The 19,005-nt window shown below is 40.7% G+C and overlaps 1 protein-coding gene across 5 annotated transcripts in view; it reads right to left on the minus strand.

The window, feature by feature from the left end:
• MTERF1 (mitochondrial transcription termination factor 1) overlaps positions 1-19,005 on the minus strand; it is a 567,546-nt gene that overhangs the window by 300,747 nt on the left and 247,794 nt on the right. For 4 of the 5 annotated variants that reach the window (XR_007130660.1, XR_007130659.1, XR_007130662.1 and 1 more), the window contains one exon: positions 15,937-16,076. The gene's annotated coding sequence lies outside the window, so the exon portion shown is untranslated. Of the gene's footprint in view, positions 1-15,936; positions 16,077-18,104; positions 18,156-19,005 lie in introns of those variants that run through there. The other variant, XR_007130661.1, reaches the window with a different exon arrangement.

A 19,005-nucleotide genomic window follows, 5' to 3' on the forward strand; every position in this document is an offset into this window, starting at 1 on the left:
CCACTCATGTCATAATGGAGCCTAGTATCTAGCACCCACCTTGTGGAGCCTAAGGGAATGCTGTACCTGGGACTGCATAAAGAGTATCCAACTGAGGAGTTCCCGCCGTGGCGCAGTGGTTAACGAATCCGACTAGGAACTATGAGGTTGCGGGTTTGGTCCCTGCCCTTGCTCAGTGGGTTAACGATCCGGCGTTGCCGTGAGCTGTGGTGTAGGTTGCAGGCGCGGCTTGGATCCCGCGTTGCTGTGGCTCTGGCGTAGGCCGGTGGCTACAGCTCTGATTCAACCCCTAGCCTGGGAACCTCCATATGTCGTGGGAGTGGCCCAAGAAATAGCAACAACAACAACAACAAAGACAAAAAGAGAAAAAATTAAAAAAAAAAAAAAGAGTATCCAACTGAGAGTGAGAAACTGAAATCCTGTCCACATTCCGTTTACCAAAGTGTATGCTCTGGTGCAGGGCTGCACCCACCTGGAAGAAGGGAAGTTCTTTTTCAGTGCACAAAGCTGGCAAGTAGACCAGAATTGGCCCTGTTCACACTATGCCAATCTTACAACAGATACCACAATAGTATCAGCACTATGGGGACTGATTATACATACCAGTTTCCTTGATGTGGAAAAGAGGGCACCCCAGAATAATAAGGCAGTGTTATGCCTAGTATTAGCACTAAGTAATATCCATTTTGGGATATGGGTGTGATTCTTAGTGCCAGTATAAGTTTTGCTATCATCCCATTCATAGCAGTTCTCTGAGATCCTCTGTGGCAACAAAATGTCTGCTTTATCATGAGTTTTTCCTCTGCTCCCAGAGGAGATCTGATCTTTTCACCTAACAGAGGGAGATGGCCCTGTCAGATTGTGCCTTCTGCTACCTTGGCCAATCACTGGAATTTGCTGCACAGGTGTGCCTGACCCAGAAAGCATTTTATAGTGGACCAGGGTCTTCTTTCAAAACCCATCCCATAAGTGAATCTCTTAGACCCTCCAGTGCTCCCCACTGGAAAGACTGGCCTACGAGTGATGTCTCTGGTTATTACACAGTTTGAAATTTCAATCAGTGTTGTGGCTCTCAATTCCTACATTTACAATAGACACATTGACTTTGCTGAGTATGTTTCTTGCACTTGCCTCTGCTTCTGGGCAAGGGCTTTTAATGTTCTTTTCTCTTTCACAAACTGTGGTTTGCATGTTTTCCATCTGACTGCTTAATGGCAGGATGCCTTTCTCCACCTCACGAACAAATTGAATTTTCTGATCGGAGGTTATTTACTTACTCTTTGAAATCCTATGATTTGTCCCAGTTATTCCTACTGACTGAATAACTCCTACAGCATCAAAGAACTCAGGGGTAGTCTCACATAACGGAACTCAAGTCAAGGACCCTTTAAGTTCTGACGGCTACAAGGCCTGGTGAAGACCCCCTTGCAAGCTTTTCTATCTTAGTGATTGTTAAGTTCCTGGAATCAGAGAAAGTTAAGACTGGACAAAGTCTTGGAGATCATCTCAAAGTGGCATCTAATGCCTGTGGCTTGTAGATTACAATACCTTGCTGTGGTTTGATGAATAGAGATTATTTTAAAGAGGACTGAAATATGTTCACTCTCTCATGATGGCTTTACCTAATATGAGAGGAGGCACATGAATGACAAAGAACAGCAATTCTGTGACAGATATCCTGGCATGACCTTGAGATTTTCTGTAGTTACTTTACTCCTAATTGCTGATAGCTGTGATCACGGCCTTAGCTCTAACCCTGGGTGATGTGCAGATATAGTAGATAAGGGATGGCAATGGCACAGAAGCACGCTTTGAACACAACTGAAATTTGTTCCCATGCATCAAATTTTATAATAATTAGAGATGACAGTTTCCCAGTCTGAAAATAGGTACCTACAGTAACTACTGTATTGGCAAATGAAATCATCAAGGAGATCTTAAATTCCAGGCGACTGCTTTTATATTTACTTATATAAAATGATTATATATTAATATTAATGATGAAAATAGGTGTGTAAGACATCTGACTTTCTGTATATGAGAAACAATTTTGTTGGACATCATAAAGTTTCTTTTATCAGTATGTAACCTGTTATCACATTGCCATTTGTGTTTCTGACTTGAAATTCGATCTTTCAATTCCTGTAGCAAATTCTTGTGTTTTAAGGATTCAGTCACAGAAATTTTTTAAAAATAGCTAGAACCATTTAAAATAATGGAAAAGTGGCTTTGGGGTGAGACAAACCTGTGTTTCAATCCAACTGATGAGCTCTGTGACCTCAGTCAAGTTATTTCATTCTCTAAGCTTGTCCCCATCTGAAAGACATGAGCTGATAATATGTCATGGAACTGTTAAAACATTAAATGAGATAGGAAAATGTATTTTTAAAACTAATGTAATGTCTGATACATAATAGATCTAGGTCTTACCAAATTTTCTATCTATTCATCTACCACTCATCTATCTTTCTCTCCTGACTTTCTTGTATGTCTGTATCAAGAACTCTAGTAAAATAATATTTCTCATCAAGTTAAAAAAGTGTCCACGAAGATTGCTAGTATGTTACATATTTTCTTTAAGAACAGTATTTTTGTCCCTCATAAGTCAGATGTTGAGGTTCATATTTTTGAGAATTGTTTTAGGCCTGTTTCTTCCAGCACTGCTCCTAGTACTAAATTCTGTACTGGTATAGGAGTTCAGCAGGATTTCAGGTTTTGATAAATCAAATAAATCATTGCTTCCAAATCTGAACTACTCCACTTCTTCACCAAGGGTCAAGTAGAAATGAAAGGACTTTTTCATTCACCTCTGTGACATTTATGGGTGTCAGTTATCCTAGCTGACTTCTTATTTTAAGAGATATCATCCCTACGTTGTCTGATTATCTTACCACCACTCTCATAGCGGTTCCTTCCACCCTTGGTTTGGAAACTGGCAAATACCGTTAGTTCCTCATTAGTCTTTTTCTACCTTATCGACTGTGATTCAGTGGCAAGCACTCTTGGCCAGCATATGGAGAAACTGGAGAAGTTATCTGACGGATTTCTTTTCTTTTTTCTTTTTCTTTCTTTCTTTCTTTTTTTTTTTTTTTTTGGCCAAGCCCGCAGTACACGGAAGTTCCCAGATCTAACCCAAGCCACGGCAGTGACAATGAGCCACGGCAGTGACAATGAGCCACAGCAGTGATGATGTTGAATCCTTAACTGCTAGGCTACCAGGAAACTCCTTATTTTCTTTTTTAATGAAATCATTTTGGAGCTCTGCCACAAATCGTTGAAAAGAATATGCAAACTTTGGCCTTGCAAATGTTCAGGTTTGTTGAGCATATCTAAAGAGTGGATAAGTAAGAAATTCCTTTGTTGAGTCCTCAGTGTTGTGTCTGGAGACATATGTTTGCCTTTGCCTTCACCCCCCACCGCTGTATGTTTAGAGACACGCCCTAGGCTGGCCCACTGCGAAATCACTGTTTGGAGGACCGAGCTCCCCATGACTGCTTTGGGGGCTGGATCCTTTTCCAGGGAAGTATTGTGTGTGCATGGAGCCCTCCACAGTGAGGCCAAGTGGCCTATAGACCCTCCTTAGAATAATCTTTTTAAAAAGAATAAAACATACTACATAACATGTCAAGGGGAAACCAATATATTAAAATATAGTTATCCAAGTATTTCATTCTACTATACACTTATTAACTAATGTATAAAATAAGAAGCTCTTGTAGCAGGTCTAATAATTACCAAAATTCTTAGTAGTGATGAGCATAAATAATAATTAAAGATATTTGAAACAACAGTGAAATGACATGAAAATATCTATGATTTTAACTTGTGACAAAGTCATAAGTATTACTATAATGGCTTGTTTCCTACAATTGTAATTAAAGGAATGCTAAATCTCAGGGATCAGCAAAAATAAAGAAGTCATTTTTTTCCCATCCAAGTTTATAAACCTCCCTGAATTCTACCTCACCAACCTCTTGGATGTTCCTGGCCCACAGGTTAAGAATCCTCAGGCTTGGGCTCCCAGTGTGTGACCCAAACTCTCTGGTTAGAGTTTCTCACCCTCTGGCCTCTCTCATTGCCAAAGGTGAAGAGATACAACAGTCAATTCCCTGCCAATGGCAAAAGGCAAAATCTGAAGAATCATAACCAAGCTGTACTTAAGAGAGGCCCTTTGTCTTTTGCTGACAATGGAAAGGATTCACAGTGAAAAGATCATTGTGTACCTTGAATGTTTGGTTACTGTGTCTTTGAAGCCTGCGGAACATACTACCAGGAGAATTCATCCCCTTGCTGACTTTAATGCCACCGCATAGTAAATACTGAAGGGAAAAAGGCAGATCTATGTATTTAATCCATGGAAGAAAAACATTTTCCCAGTTACATCTCCACAGCAGTGCAGTCCATTGTGTTGGATCCTGCTAGAGGCAAGCCCTGAGCGAGAGTCTGGGCCACTCGTCCAGGACACTGTCTGGATGCCCCCACCATTACCTTCTGTCTGTCCTCTGGTCTTGTTTTTCTCTCCCCATCGCCCCTCCTTCTCTGCCTGGCTCAAGTTCAGCTCTGAACCAGAGCCTCAAAGGACTGAAGGCTGACTTCCTCATGCAACCCTCCTGAAGCCACCCTAGGGCTCTGTCAGGGGGAGACAGGAGTCACAGTGACAGGGACAATTGCTGCCACCGTCCTCCCTTCTCTTTCCTCCTCAGCTCCTGCCAAGCCCTGACAGTTCTGGAAGCCAAGAGCCTGCCTTTGACTCCTGCGCAGGTCTCCACATTGTGTGTTGCTGCCAAGCCACAGGTCCAGCTCTAGGAATGTGTTTTTAATATTCATTGTTCACTCTGTCTGTTACCGATGTGTGCACTGCAATTATTGTAATTCTTTGCACATGTGTTGTTATGAAATGGGTGCCTTTCAAGCTCTGCCAGGTCATTTTTTTTTTTCCTTTCTGAAACCCAAATATATTATTTCTACCTATGTTTCAGTTAGTTTGCCATGCTTCTTTATTTTATTTCAAAGATCAGTCTGGGCGGCAAAGAAAAAGCGGCGTGTGCACAGAGCAAGGTCTGCCTGCTTTCCTTATGGCACAACAGTTGCTTTTGATTTAGTCTGGTGTGGTTTTCACCTCTCTCTCTTGAGTTCTTCTTTCCATGCGCACAACCAAGCCAACTTTCAGACATACACACCCCACATGTTCTGCTGCTAGAGTAGCCCTCTGCACCCGGGGTAGGCACATGTGCAGTGTGCAAAACAGACATGCACATGTGTGCATGCAAACAGCTTTTGATGGGGATTTTTTTTTTTTTTGATACTAGGGGTTTTTCTTCCTCTCAGTAGTAGAAAGGAAAGGCAGTCTAGAAAAAAAAAATCAATTTTTTTCACTTTAATTGGGCCTTTTTCAACACAACATAGAAACTTTAGCCACTGAGCACAAAAAGGATTATTTATCTGCATTAATTAAGACTGTCTTATTCTGGGTTTTAACTTTTTATCAAAGAAAAACAGCAAATGTAAAATCAGATTTTAAAATCTGCTAATGTTAAGTTTCCTAAGACAATAACAAAACCTGAGTAAATAAAAAATAACTATTTTTCTGCTTTTGAGAAATTATTCTTGCAATTTATGGAAGATAAATTAAAAATAAAACAGCAGCAGGGTCCACCTAGCAAGCACTACCAGCTACCCTCACATATATATTCCTTTCTTTAGGGAATCTCAGGATACTCTGTTTCTGCCAGGCAGATAAATCTGACCTGGTCGCACCCCTGCCTGCTAAGCATTTTACTTTCATTGTTAACTATATCCATTTGTCACCATGAAACATTATTATTTTAAGGTAGCAGGGAAGCAGGACTGCTTGCTGCATAATGGTGCTGTAACTCTTGTTGCCAAGAAGGAATCAAAGAAATGGACAGTGGCTAATGTGGGAAATCACAGCAGAGAGAAAGAAACACACAGAGAGACAGAGACAGAGACAGAAGCAGGGGAGAAAGGGAGAGAAAGGGAAATAGACACAGGCAGAGGGAAAGATACTGAGAAAAAAAGAGAGAGAGAGAGACCTACACAGAAAGCTAGAATTTCCATGAAAAAAAAAAAATGTATAAAAGAATGACATAGCTGTTGCTAGGGAGCTGGGAGGAGAGCAGACAGACACGCCATCTACCAAAGATGTTTAATACAAACCTGCACGTCTTTGTTTGCATCATCTCTCCAGTGAGGAGGCTGGATAAAGAGGGGAAAGAAATATGGAGAAGCAGTCTTCCTAGGCACAAGCTGTTTTAACAGCACACTCCGTGGCTGCTGTGTTGGGGGTTTACCTGAGGTCAAACGGCAGTTCTCCCTCTGCAAATCCCAAGACCAAGGCTATGCCCATCCAGCTCTGCGGAACAGCCCCCCTCCCACGTGCGATGGCTCACAGAGGTGTAACCCAGGTGTGGTTATCTTTCCCTGATTGAAATAACGCATCTTGATGACCTGTGTGGGCAACCAGGGAGTTTGGTCTTACTGTGGCTCAGGCTTGGGGCTGAGGGAAGAAAACTGGTACTGGAGGAAATCAGCAGTGGCTCCACTGATACAGCTCTCAGAACTCTGAGAAAATGAATGGGCATCAATGCTACTAATACATCTGCCTCCCTGTATTAGTTAGGATTCTCCAGAGAGACAGAACCAACAGAATGTGTTTGTGTCTGTGTGTGTGAATACACATATATGTATACACATATATACAGACATACATATGACAAAGAGAGACACAGATTTATTTTAAGGAATTGGCTAATGCAACTGTGGGAGCTGGCAAGTCCAAAATCTGCAGGGCAGGCTGTCAGGCTGGAAATTCCAGCAGGGGTAAATGTTACAGTCTTGAGTTCAAAGGCAGTCTGGAGGCAGAAATCCCTCCTCTTCTGGTGACATCAGCCTTTTCTCTTAAGACCTTCAACTGTTTGGATAAGGCCCATCCACATTATGGAGAGTGGTCTACTGTATTCAAAGTCTACTGACTTAAATGTTAATCACATCTAAAAAATACCTTCACAGCAACATCTACATTGGTGTTTGACCACTGGAAACTTCAGCCCACAACGCCCATTAATCCATCCTCTATCTGCCCTCCTTATCAGTGTCCCACACTCTGGCCTGATGTCCACTGAACTCTCCTCTGTTCATTGTGGGCTCCAGAAGGGCCAAAGGAGTCAACTCCACTCCTATGAGGGTAAACAAATTTAGGTGCCCCAATCCTTGTTCAGTCTCCCCAAAAGTGAAAACTTTGGCTGCTTACCATAGAAATAGGGTTATCAGATTTAGGGAAAAAAGCCCAATTACATTTGAATTTTAGATAATCAACAGATGATTTTTTTTGGTATAAATATATCCCATACTTGGGACAGATACTACAAGTTATTCATTGTTGATCTGAAAATGATGCCCAGATAAATTTGAATTTCAGATCAAGAACAAAGGATTTTTGGTACAGGTATGTCCCATAATGTTTGGGGCATATTTATACAAATATGTGTTCCTTGTTGATCTGAAATTCAAATTTAACAGGCAATTTGTATTTTATCTCGCAATCCTGCAAGATGACCTAAAATACAAGGACACTCCTCCAACTCACATAGTGGTTTTTTTCTAAGAGACAACATAGGCTGATTTCCTATACAGTAACAGCTATTTTTCCATAAGCAAGGCTTTGAGTCTTCATCCCTCGGCAACAATAGCTTTTAACTACCTCTCCTCTAACACCAGCTGCCCTGAGGGATGGGTCCATGCCATCTTGATCCCTCCTCCTAACTGGAATGGAGCAGAGGAGGGAAAATTTATCCTGTTCAGGTCAATATATCTTCAGAGAAGGAATCCTTGACATTCCCCATCATTCAGGCTCAAGATTTTAGATTCATCCTCAATTCTGTCTTTCCTTTGGGTCACCCTTCTAGAGCTTTATTCACAATGTTTTTTGTACCCTCTCCCTTTTATCCAAGATATCCTCCTAATCCACATTCATTCTTTTTCACATAGGCAACAACATTAACTTATGAATTTTTTTTTTCCCACTGTACAGCAAGGGGGTCAGGTTATCCTTACATGTATACATTACAATTACATTTTTCCCCCAGCCTTTCTTCTGTTGCAACATGAGTATCTAGACAAAGTTCTCAATGCTATTCATCAGGATCTCCTTGTAAATCTATTCTAAGTTGTGTCTGATAAGCCCAAGCTCCCGATCCCTCCCACTCCCTCCCCCTCCCATCAGGCAGCCACAAGTCTCTTCTCCAAGTCCATGATTTTCTTTTCTGAGGAGATGTTCATTTGTGCTGGATATTAGATTCCAGTTATAAGTGATATCATATGGTATTTGTCTTTCTCTTTCTGGCTCATATCACTCAGTATGAGATTCTCTAGCTCCATCCATGTTGCTGCAGGTGGCATTATGTCATTCTTTTTTATGGCTGAGTAGTATTCCATTGTGTATATATACCACTTCTTCCGAATCCAATCATCTGTCGATGGACATTTGGGTTGTTTCCATGTCCTGGCTATTGTGAATAGTGCTGCAATGAACATGCGGGTGCACGTGTCTCTTTTAAGTAGAGTTTTGTCCGGATAGATGCCCAAGAGTGGGATTGTGGGGTCACATGAAAGTTCTATGTATAGATTTCTAAGGTATCTCCAAACTGTTCTCCATAGTGGCTGTACCAGTTTACATTCCCACCAACAGTGTAGGAGGGTTCCCTTTTCTCCACAGCCCCTCCAGCACTTGTTATTTGTGGATTTATTAATGATGGCCATTCTGACTGGTGTGAGGTGATATCTCATGGTAGTTTTGATTTGCATTTCTCTTATAACCAGCAATGTTGAGCATTTTTTCATGTGTTTGTTGCCCATCTGTATATCTTCTTTGGAGAAATGTCTATTCAGGTCTTTTGACCATTTTTCCATTGATTGATTGGCGTTTTTGCTGTTGGGTTGTATAAGTTGTTTATATATTCTAGAGATTAAGCCCTTGTCGGTTGCATCATTAGAAACTATTTTCTCCCATTCTGAAAGTTGTCTTTTTGTTTTCTTTTTGGTTTCCTTTGCTGTGCAAAAGCTTTTCAGTTTGATGAGGTCCCATGGGTTTATTTTTGCTCTAATTTCTATTGCTTTGGGAGACTGACCTGAGAAAATATTCATGATGTTGATGTCAGAGAGTGTTTTGCCTATGTTTTCTTCTAGGAGTTTGATGGTGTCCCATCATATATTTAAGTCTTTCAGCCATTTTGAGTTTATTTTTGTGCATGGTGTGAGGGTGTGTTCTAGTTTCATTGCTTTGCATGCAGCTGTCCAGGTTTCCCAGCAATGCTTGCTGAATAGACTTTCTTTTTCCCATTTGATGTTCTTGCCTCCCTTGTCAAAGATTAATTGACCATAGGTGTCAGGGTTTATTTCCGGATTCTCTCTTCTGTTCCATTGGTCTGTCTGTCTGTTTTGATACCAGTACCACACTGTTTTGATGACTGTGGCTTTGTAGTATTTCTTGAAGTCTGGGAGAGTGATGCCTCCTGCTTGGTTTTTGTTTCTCAGGATTGCTTTGGCGATTCTGGGTCTTTGGTGGTTCCATATAAATGTTTGGATTGTTTGTTCTAGTTCTGTGAAAAATGTCCTGGGTAATTTGATAGGGATTGCATTGAATCTGTAGATTGCTTTGGGTAGTATGGCCATTTTTACAATATTGATTTTCCCAATCCAGGAACATGGAGTATCTTTCCATTTCTTTACATCTTCTTTGATTTCTTTGATTAAAGTTTTATAGTTCTCGGCATATAGGTCCTTTACCTCCTTGGTCAGGTGTATTCTGAGGTATTTGATTTTGTGAGGTGCAATTTTGAAAGGTATCGTATTTTTGTATTCCTTTTCTAAGATTTCATTGCTGGTATACAGAAATGCAACTGACTTCTGAATGTTAATCTTATATCCTGCTACTTTGCTGAATTTATGAATCAGTTCAAGTAGTTTTGGGGTTGAGTCCTTAGGGTTTTCTATGTAGAGTATCATGTCATCTGCATACAGTGACAGTTTTATCTCTTCTCTTCCTATATGGATGCCTTCGATTTCTTTTGTTTGTCTAATTGCTGTGGCTAGGACTTCCAAAACTCTGTTGAAGAGCAGTGGTGAGAGTGGGCATCCCTGTCTTGCTCCAGATTTGAGTGAGAAGGCTTTCAGTTTTTCCCCATTGAGGATTATATTTGCTGTGGGTTTATCATAAATGGCTTTGATTATATTCAGGAATGTTCCCTCTATACCCACTTTGGCGAGGGTCTTGATCATGAATGGATGTTGGACTTTGTCAAATGCTTTTTCTGCGTCTATTGAGATGATCATATGATTTTTGACTTTTTTTTTTGTTAATGTGGTGTATGATGCTGATTGATTTGCATATGTTGAACCATCCTTGTGAACCTGGGATGAACCCAACCTGGTCATGGTGTATAATTTTTTTGGTATGTTGTTGGATTCGGTTGGCTAAGATTTTGTTGAGAATTTTTACATCTATATTCATCAATGATATTGGGTGATAGTTTTCTTTTTTGGTGGTATCTCTGTCTGGTTTTGGAATGAGGGTGATGGTGGCATCATAGAATGTCTTGAATTTTTTTTTTACTGCCTGTAGCATCTCCCTTCTGGAGTTCATCTTACCTCACTCCCTGTCCTGAAGTTCAGTGCCATCATGAACACCCAAACACTTCCAAGGCTAAGAAACACTCTTGTTTCCAGAATGTCTGCCAAATGAAGTCATATATTTTGGCTTACATCAAGTTCAAATATCAAGGCCATATATCAAGTCCCTCCGGCAACTGACTTTAAACCAAGGGTCACAAACTTTTTCTATAAAAGGGCAGATAGAAAATGTTTTAGCTTTAAGGGCTAGACAGCTGTCCTCTGTATAGTCTCCTGTCCTCAACAGGACTCTGCTGTTGTCGCATGAAGGCAGCCATAGATTAATACATCAGTGAATGGGCATGGCTGAGATCCAATACAACTTTATCTATAAAAACAGGAGGAGAGGATGGATTTGGCCCATAGGCTTCAGTTTGCTGATTCCTTCTCTAGCTGCCAAATCAAACCTGTTCTCCAAGTCCCAGCTCAAGTGTTATTTTTTCTGTAAAGCTCTTCTAGATCCACCCAGTTTGAAGTGATTCTTTCACTCCATGTGCACAACACTTTATGTCTCTCTTATGGCCAGGCCCACATTCTGCCACTTATAAAGTCCACGCCGCATCTCTCTGTTGGCAGGCTTAGCATCCCTTGCTGAGGCCACTATGGTCCTTTATACAGGGCAGATGTTCAATTAAGAAAGCATTGGTAGGAAGAACGGTTGACAGTCAGTGGAATGAGTCTAGAGAAGGACAGAGCCTTGATCAACTACAGCTTCCTCCTTCTCCTTCACAAAAAGTGTGAGTTCCCTTGAAGATCAGGGAACACCACCAAATGCCTTCTGGAAAAAAACAGTTTCTAGGCCAGTCAACCATCAGTTAAAACACACAGAAGCCTGTCCATCAAAAATAAACTAGCTAAGCATTCAATTCCCCAAACAGGAAGGTTGGTTGTGCAAATGGATTTGGGCTGAAACCATTTTCCTTTTTGAAACATACCCAAGCTTTAAAAGAAAAAGCTTCATCTGATCCAAACTGCCAACACATTCCTTCAAAATCTATCCCTTGGGAGAACTTCGTTACCTGCTTCAGCTCAAAATCCCCATGACTCCATACCATTGGAGCTTTACATATAGTTAGAAACAGCTAGGCCCTATGTGCCTCAGAGAAAGGGTTTCAGACTGGGATGAATGAACTGAGGAAAAGAGCAATGATGCAAATACTTCTTCAGCCAAATTACTGAGTAACTTAAAAATTACTTTAAGGTTAGCTATCACTGAAAATTGCAAGCAAATTTATTTCCCTAGTTTTCTAGTATTTTTGTCATTTTTTGGACTTACAGGAATGGTTTAGCTATATTACTACAGACTTGATTTTATCTACCTAATCATTCTACATGCATGTTATGTCTTCTCAATTAATCTGTAGATTTCTCAAGAAAAGGGTAAGCATTTTCTGTTCCTACCTACCTCCTAGAACATTACCAAGGTGATACAGCAAATGCTCAATAAGCATGCAATAAACAAATGAATATAAGGAGTATATTAATCGGCTAATGTCCTTGGTGGGAGAACAAAGTTACTTAAGTAATTTTTTAAAAACTTCCTCCCTCCTCTCAAAATCCTGTTCCCATCTCCTTTTCACCACCAATTAGTACTCCATTTTAAGTCCTTTGAAATTTTCATAACAATAAGAAAGAAAAACCATAATTTTGCTTGCAGCTCTGTTTTACTAGATTTATAAGTTCTTTGATGGCAGGATACCACACACTGACACTTGGATAGATGAAAAGCAGGACTTTTTGTTATTTGCCAAAACAGAGAAGGCCGCCAGGCAGAGCCACACAGAGGTTTAACACCCTGGGGCAGGGGGGAGTTGATATACAAGCAGGGCGGGGTTAACTAGGTTTAGTAAGCTCCCTGTGAGCTGGCTGATTTGAATAATTTCACAGGCTCTGGGACTTAGGGGCTATTTTTAGTTGTCTGGTACCTGGCCTTGGGGCGACTAGGGCTGGTGCACAGACTAGTAGTGTGAGAGTTCCATGGGGAAGGTGCTGGGGATGTGTACTTAATCAGCTACGCAAAACATTTTTTAAAAACTGTATTGCACACTATTTCAGAAGCAGCTGACAACACTGTCATCTATGTCTCACGAAGGCAGGGCCTGTCTGTACTCTTCCTCGTCACTGTACCCCAATGCCCTGAATGTCAAAGGTACTCAGATTTCCTCAAGTAAATTGAATGAATCCAGATTTTCACTCCTACAGCACGGCAGAAAGGTGTCCCACTGAGACTGCTGGCCTGGATTCTACACTTTCAGCAAGCACTGAGACTTGTACTGGAGGGGGAAAAAAATGTAGTAAATCTACTATTCAGGGGTGGGAGATGTGAATAAGGTCAGTATTGGTCTGTCAAAAGATTATATCCATAATCCAGAACGTTTTCATTTTATCAGAATACAGACACAAATACAATAGATCAGTGTTTATTGTACCGATCAAATATGAGAACAAAGTGACATTTGGGGATAAGAGAAATGGGAATGAGAGAAACAGAAGTTGACCAAATTTCAAACTGAGCTAAATTTCAATGGTTCTACTGTGGGGTAGACGATAACAAAGCTTCGAATATCAAGAAGCAAAAAAATGTAAGAAATGACACTGGATAACACAGGCTCATGAACTCTGGAAAGAGAGTCACTGATTTTATATGATGACAGACATTGAGAGCATTTGTAGGGGTTATCATTGTCTGCTGGAAGAAAAGAACTGAAAGAAAAATACATCTATATTTAGTGTAGATAAAATGAATAGGAAATAATGTCTTGGGACTGTAGAAAGTAAGACATTAACCCAACAAATGCAAGAAAACAGACTTAAAGAAATGATATTACACTACTACAGTGCTTCTATGAGAAGTAATGCAGAATAAGGACTTTAATGATAAACTCGAGAAAGCTTTAGAAAACTCCAGGAATGGTTTCTCCATCACAGGACTAACCAAACTCCAAGAACAAAAAATAAGGTGGGTCTTGGCCACAGAATCCTCTTTTCATGGAGCAGTTCATATGACTCATGCTCCATAGAACAGTCGTTGATGAAGCCCATGCTAAAGCGGTTTCTTTCCACCAGTTATTTTCAGAGCAACACAAGTTGTTTTATTCTGTCAGAATTTAAGCAACTAAATTACAGAACACACACAGCTATCCTACCTCTTAAGGACTAACTATAAAATTCCCTTCACGTCTAATATAGGTATCTGTCCTTTGAGAAAATACATCTGGTCCCTCTATAACGTTCTTAGACAGATTAAATATAATGTCCACTCTCTTCAGTGCTGAAAAATAACAATTAAAAAGATTTGAAACAAGGTGTGGTGAATGATGAGAGAAACTCACACCGATTCTAGTGTTAACCATGGTCTCATTATGCCCCTGTTCATATACTTAATTAAAAGCCTAGAAAAAAAATCAATTTAAAGCCTGGAACCAAAGCGGCAAGCTAAGAATAACATCAGCAACTAGAATTTCAATTTCTATGTCTTTGCAACATTCCACAGTGGCTTCTATTGAATGAGTGCCTGATTAGGACATCAAATAATATCGAGTATCAGCATTTAGCTGCATAGTTTGTCATGTCAAGCAGAGGCAAAAGTTGTAGTAGACACTGCAGAAAGAGTAGATTGTGATAGGTCTTTGCCCAAAGATTCTGAGATAAGTGGTCTATCTCTCTCTCCCTCTTTTGTTTTTCTGTAAACCTCTTTGCATGATCTTATGATTCTGGTGCTATAATGGGGCAGTTGTTTATTGACATTTTGAATGCTCTAAGGTCATTTTACCATGATTTTCAAGAAACAATTGACATTACTTTTTGACTCTTTATTTATATTTCCATTAAATATCTATAAGTTTATATGAGTCATAAACACATAACCATGGAATCTCCTTTGAGATCACTACTGTTACAAGGAAAACAGCCATGAGAAAGTTGGTGGCTTTCAATAACACCTCCAACAATAGCTCCTTTATTAAACTCTTTATTGACTACATAACATGTGCCAGGCCTTTTGTTCCCTGCCGGCTCAGGTCTGTCCTTATAACTAAGTGACCAAGACAGCCTAGTCAATCAGGCAGCTTTTAAATTACTTTCAATGGCAAAAGAAATAAACTAGTGGTCACACAGCCACAGGTATCAAGCAGGCATTCTGGGCTCATTTATTGTCATTAGCTTAGTGAATTCAAACCTAGGAAACCACAACTTTAGAAAACTCAAATAGGCTAGTACAGCAGGGAGGAAAATTACAAACACCATTCCCAAAAGGGCAAAGAAAATGAAGCTCCCTTATTTTCCTGTAAGCGGGACAATCCCGGTTTATACCTGTTGTCCCAGTGTCCCAACTTGTCTAACATTTCCCTCAGATTTTAAATTTTTTAATGAAGAATTATTAATAACTGTGTCGGCAGACTTCTACTTTGTATTTTCAGCTTCTGATATGGTCTTGGCTAATACTGTGGGAGATGTATGCACAATAAACAGATTTTTCACTTTAACATGTGATTAAGTCTAAAAGATGTCTAGCCATAACCCAGCTCTCTTTTCCCTATTTTTTCCAGACTCAGCATAACAAGTTTCTCCCTTTCAAAGACAGCAGACATGGCACCTGCTGGTTAATGCAGTGCCCTCAGGCAAGAAAGAGCTCAGGAAGCTAATTTCATACAGTTTAGGTGGCAGTGGAGAAAGACTCAACATCCCTGCCCCAACAAGCCATTGCTGGGCCAGTCAATTGTGCTGCAGCCTATGCCACACCCACACCCTCCCAAAGGCACAGAGCCACTGAGTCATCTGTTGGTAGGGTCAGTAGAAACATGAGACTCCACTGGCTAGGTGGGAAACATAGATGGGAACCAGAGGCTGGGCCACTTTATCATAGAGCTTATGGACAGCAGCCTGAAAACAGCCATAACATGATTTTGTGAGTCACCGTACGATTTACATACATATAGCAGTAGCTATTATTATATACTAATGTCGTTTTATTTTGCAATGAACTCTGAGCAGCAGAGCTAAAAATTAAGCTCTGAATTTGATTTCACAAGGAAGCTGATGATGTATATGGAACTTAAAATATTTATCAATACGGTTTACCATCTCTCATGAGGGCTAAGTGATACCACTGACCACATGAAAACCAGAAGACACAAATCTTTTGAAGAAGCATCAACATCTATGCCAAAAGTTAGAAGTTACTTTAGGACTATATGGAAAAATGACTGCTGAACATGAGTGTCTGCAGTGAAGCCAAGGCTTTTCACTTACCTCCAACGATTGTTCTTCATAAACTTCACCAATTTGGATTCCAAGTTTCCTTTTGGACACACAAAAAGTGAAGTGATAACTTCGTTACCAGAATAAGAACCGAACAAAAAGTTGAACGAGGCCAGTTTTATTCCAGTGTCCTAGATTACATCAAAGAGAAAATCAGTTAGTTCCAATAATGGTTTCTTTTTTTTTAATTTAATTCATGAAATATAAATACATCTTTTGAATATTCATTCTGTCAATGAGATATCTGACATTACTGTGAATGTTATTATAGGCTAACATAAAAAAGCTCAACGTTAAAAATAAAATTATTCCTTCTATGGTATGGACATAATAAATTTTAGCAGAGTCCAGTGCTATGATGAAATCAATATTATTCTGAAATTAAGAAACCTTTGGAGAAGAAATGTACTTGAAATTGGATGTGGTAAGTATACAATTAATAATTGTATCCTAAAAAGCTGCTATAGTCTGCTAATCAAATAGAAACTATCTTTGTCAAAATGTAAAAATATTATACACACATGCAAAGTTAGAGTAACTGAACTATAAAACTGTTTATGAGGAAGCTGGGGTTCAATTTCTTTATGGAAATATATACTTTCCTTGCTGTCTGCCATCCACGTCTGCCTCTAATATTTGTAGAATCCATGGCAAGAACAGAAATGGAAGCCCACATACTGAAAGTCTAAAGTGTTGTAAATTATAAATTAAGCTAGCAAACTGTTCAATATGTTTGATGCTACCATAACAAATCTACCTTCAGTCATGGCCTCAAAGCCAAGGTACACTTTAGAATCATCAGCCTCCTTGGAATTCCTGTGTGGAATGTAGCAGTGTGGGGAAAATACCCATCCCTAGCCCCTCCCTCCCTCCACTTCCCTTTGGCACAGCAAGGGGCCTTATAAAAACAGGTTAGAACATCCCAGACCAGCCCACATGTCCAAGCTCTGTCAATATAATTCCCCCTCTCCTTATCCCTGAACAGATGTCCCTTGTCCAAATCTCAAGCCACAGGGTGCCCACACTGGCAGTGAGGTCCACCTTGGTAGGAGGGACCTGAGGAAGATGACTGCCCACCCCTGGGAGCAGGTCAGGGCCATTTGGGCAAGGATTCTGGGGCCTTAACCACCTGGGCATTGTCTAGGGGGATATATCCCTTGGGCCCCTCAGATCTGAGTTGGGCTGACAAGAGAGCTGAGCCCTCTTAATGTCAGACCCTGGGCAGCAGTGTTTCCTACTCACATTTGGATCTAAGACTATCAATTGTGTTTTAGAAATGTCTTAGGTTTTAAAGAGACATTTTGAAAATCAACCTAAGTGCCTAAAAATAGCATTGAAATGCACACACAGAGACACACACACACAATGATCACATCCCTGAAGCTCTGAAAATGGAGGAAGCAGTCTCATTAAGTCAGAAAATGAGAATAATGTAACCCTTTAGAGACTCCTAAGCAGCATCAATCTTGGGAGTGTGACCTGTGCGATCACACAGGGCCCCTGAGTGCAGAAGGGCCCCTCACTTGGTTTCATGCTCACCTGTCATCCTAAAAACTTTAACAATTTGAACAAGGGGCCCCACATTTTCATTTCATACTGAGCCCTGCAAATCATGTAACCAGCTCCATTCTCAAGGGCCATTCACTCAGCAAGAGGATTTCCTATGAAACTTGTGCACTGTTTTCCCTTTGAAAAAAAGTCAATAAAGCCAGCATTTCGCTTTCGATTATTTCACTTTCACCTCTAGGCCTGGACAAAAACAGAAGGGCAGAGGGGAAAATGGTTTTTAAAGGGCACCAGAGTATTTGAAAACCTTGACAAAGGTTCCATCAGAGGGTTCAGGCTGGTGCTTGTCATTCTGGAATTGCCTCACCCACTTCCTGCCTAATCCCTGATTAAATGCCACCATTTCACACAGGTGTCATCCAGTCCTTTCTTCTGCCCCAGCCCCATCTCTTTTGATTATGGAGGTTTGCTTTTTCTTTGTGAATTTTTTTCAATTCCTCTCTACTTTTAGATTAAAGTTGGGGGTAGTATTATTATTAAAGCATAATGCCAGGCAGAGATAGGAAGCTTTCCAGCATATCTTTATTAATCCAGGGCAAGTCCATTTTGAAAGAAAGAAAGAGAAAGAAGATTTATAAAGGGCAAGGGCTGACCTTGGCAGATCCTCACAGCAGGGGCAGAGCCTGACACACTGCAGAAAGGTCTGTGAGGAAACAGAGCAAAACTGTCCTCAGCATCAAATCCCCCAATGAGTGACGTTCCCTTGGTCTCCTCCTTCCTCTGGCCCCAGCCCTCTAACACATGAGCCTTGGCTTAAGCATTTATTCACCATCTATTCTGCAGACTTTCTCCTACAAATTTCCAAATTCCTCCTCAGCCATTCAACAAGGAAAAGCCCCTAAACCCAGTCTTCTTCAGACATGGACAGCACCCAGGGAGATGAGGAGATTGTGTAGGTGACAATGAAGGGCTGCCAGCTACCAGCTCAGCAACACAGAGGTTAGGAGCAGCCTTCGAGGTCCTAGCAAGCTGTCAATCTCCCCTTTTAAGGTAAAACATGGAAGCGCAGCTAAATTGACTTGAAACCCAGAAGCCCTAGAAAAAGCTGGCTCTCTTCCTTTCTCTGCCTCACACCATGTAAACACCTATTTCTCTTCCAGTTATTCTAAAAGGACCACAGGGACTTGGGGTTCAGGAGAGAGTCCCTTGGGGTTCAGGGACGGCCCAGAAACAGAACTGGGCTTTCTGGACAATGGGCTAGACAAGGCCACCCCTCCATACATTCACCCTAAAGCTCCCTTTGGGGCTCGCCTCTCCAAGGAAATCAGTCACAGAACAGAGGTACAGGAGGCGGAGCAAGATGGCAGAGGAGTAAGAGGTCACGCTAAGCTTTTCCCACAAACACATCAAAAAAACACATCTACATGTAAAATGACTCGCCCAGAACATCTACTGAATGCTGGCAGAAGAACCTAAACCTCCAAAAAGGGCAAGAAACTCTTGACATAGCTGGGTAGAACAAAAGAAAAAGAAAGAGAGAAAAGGACAGAATGG

Source organism: Phacochoerus africanus, chromosome 11 (genome assembly GCF_016906955.1).
Source record: "Phacochoerus africanus isolate WHEZ1 chromosome 11, ROS_Pafr_v1, whole genome shotgun sequence".
NCBI classification, from domain to species: Eukaryota; Metazoa; Chordata; class Mammalia; order Artiodactyla; family Suidae; genus Phacochoerus; species Phacochoerus africanus.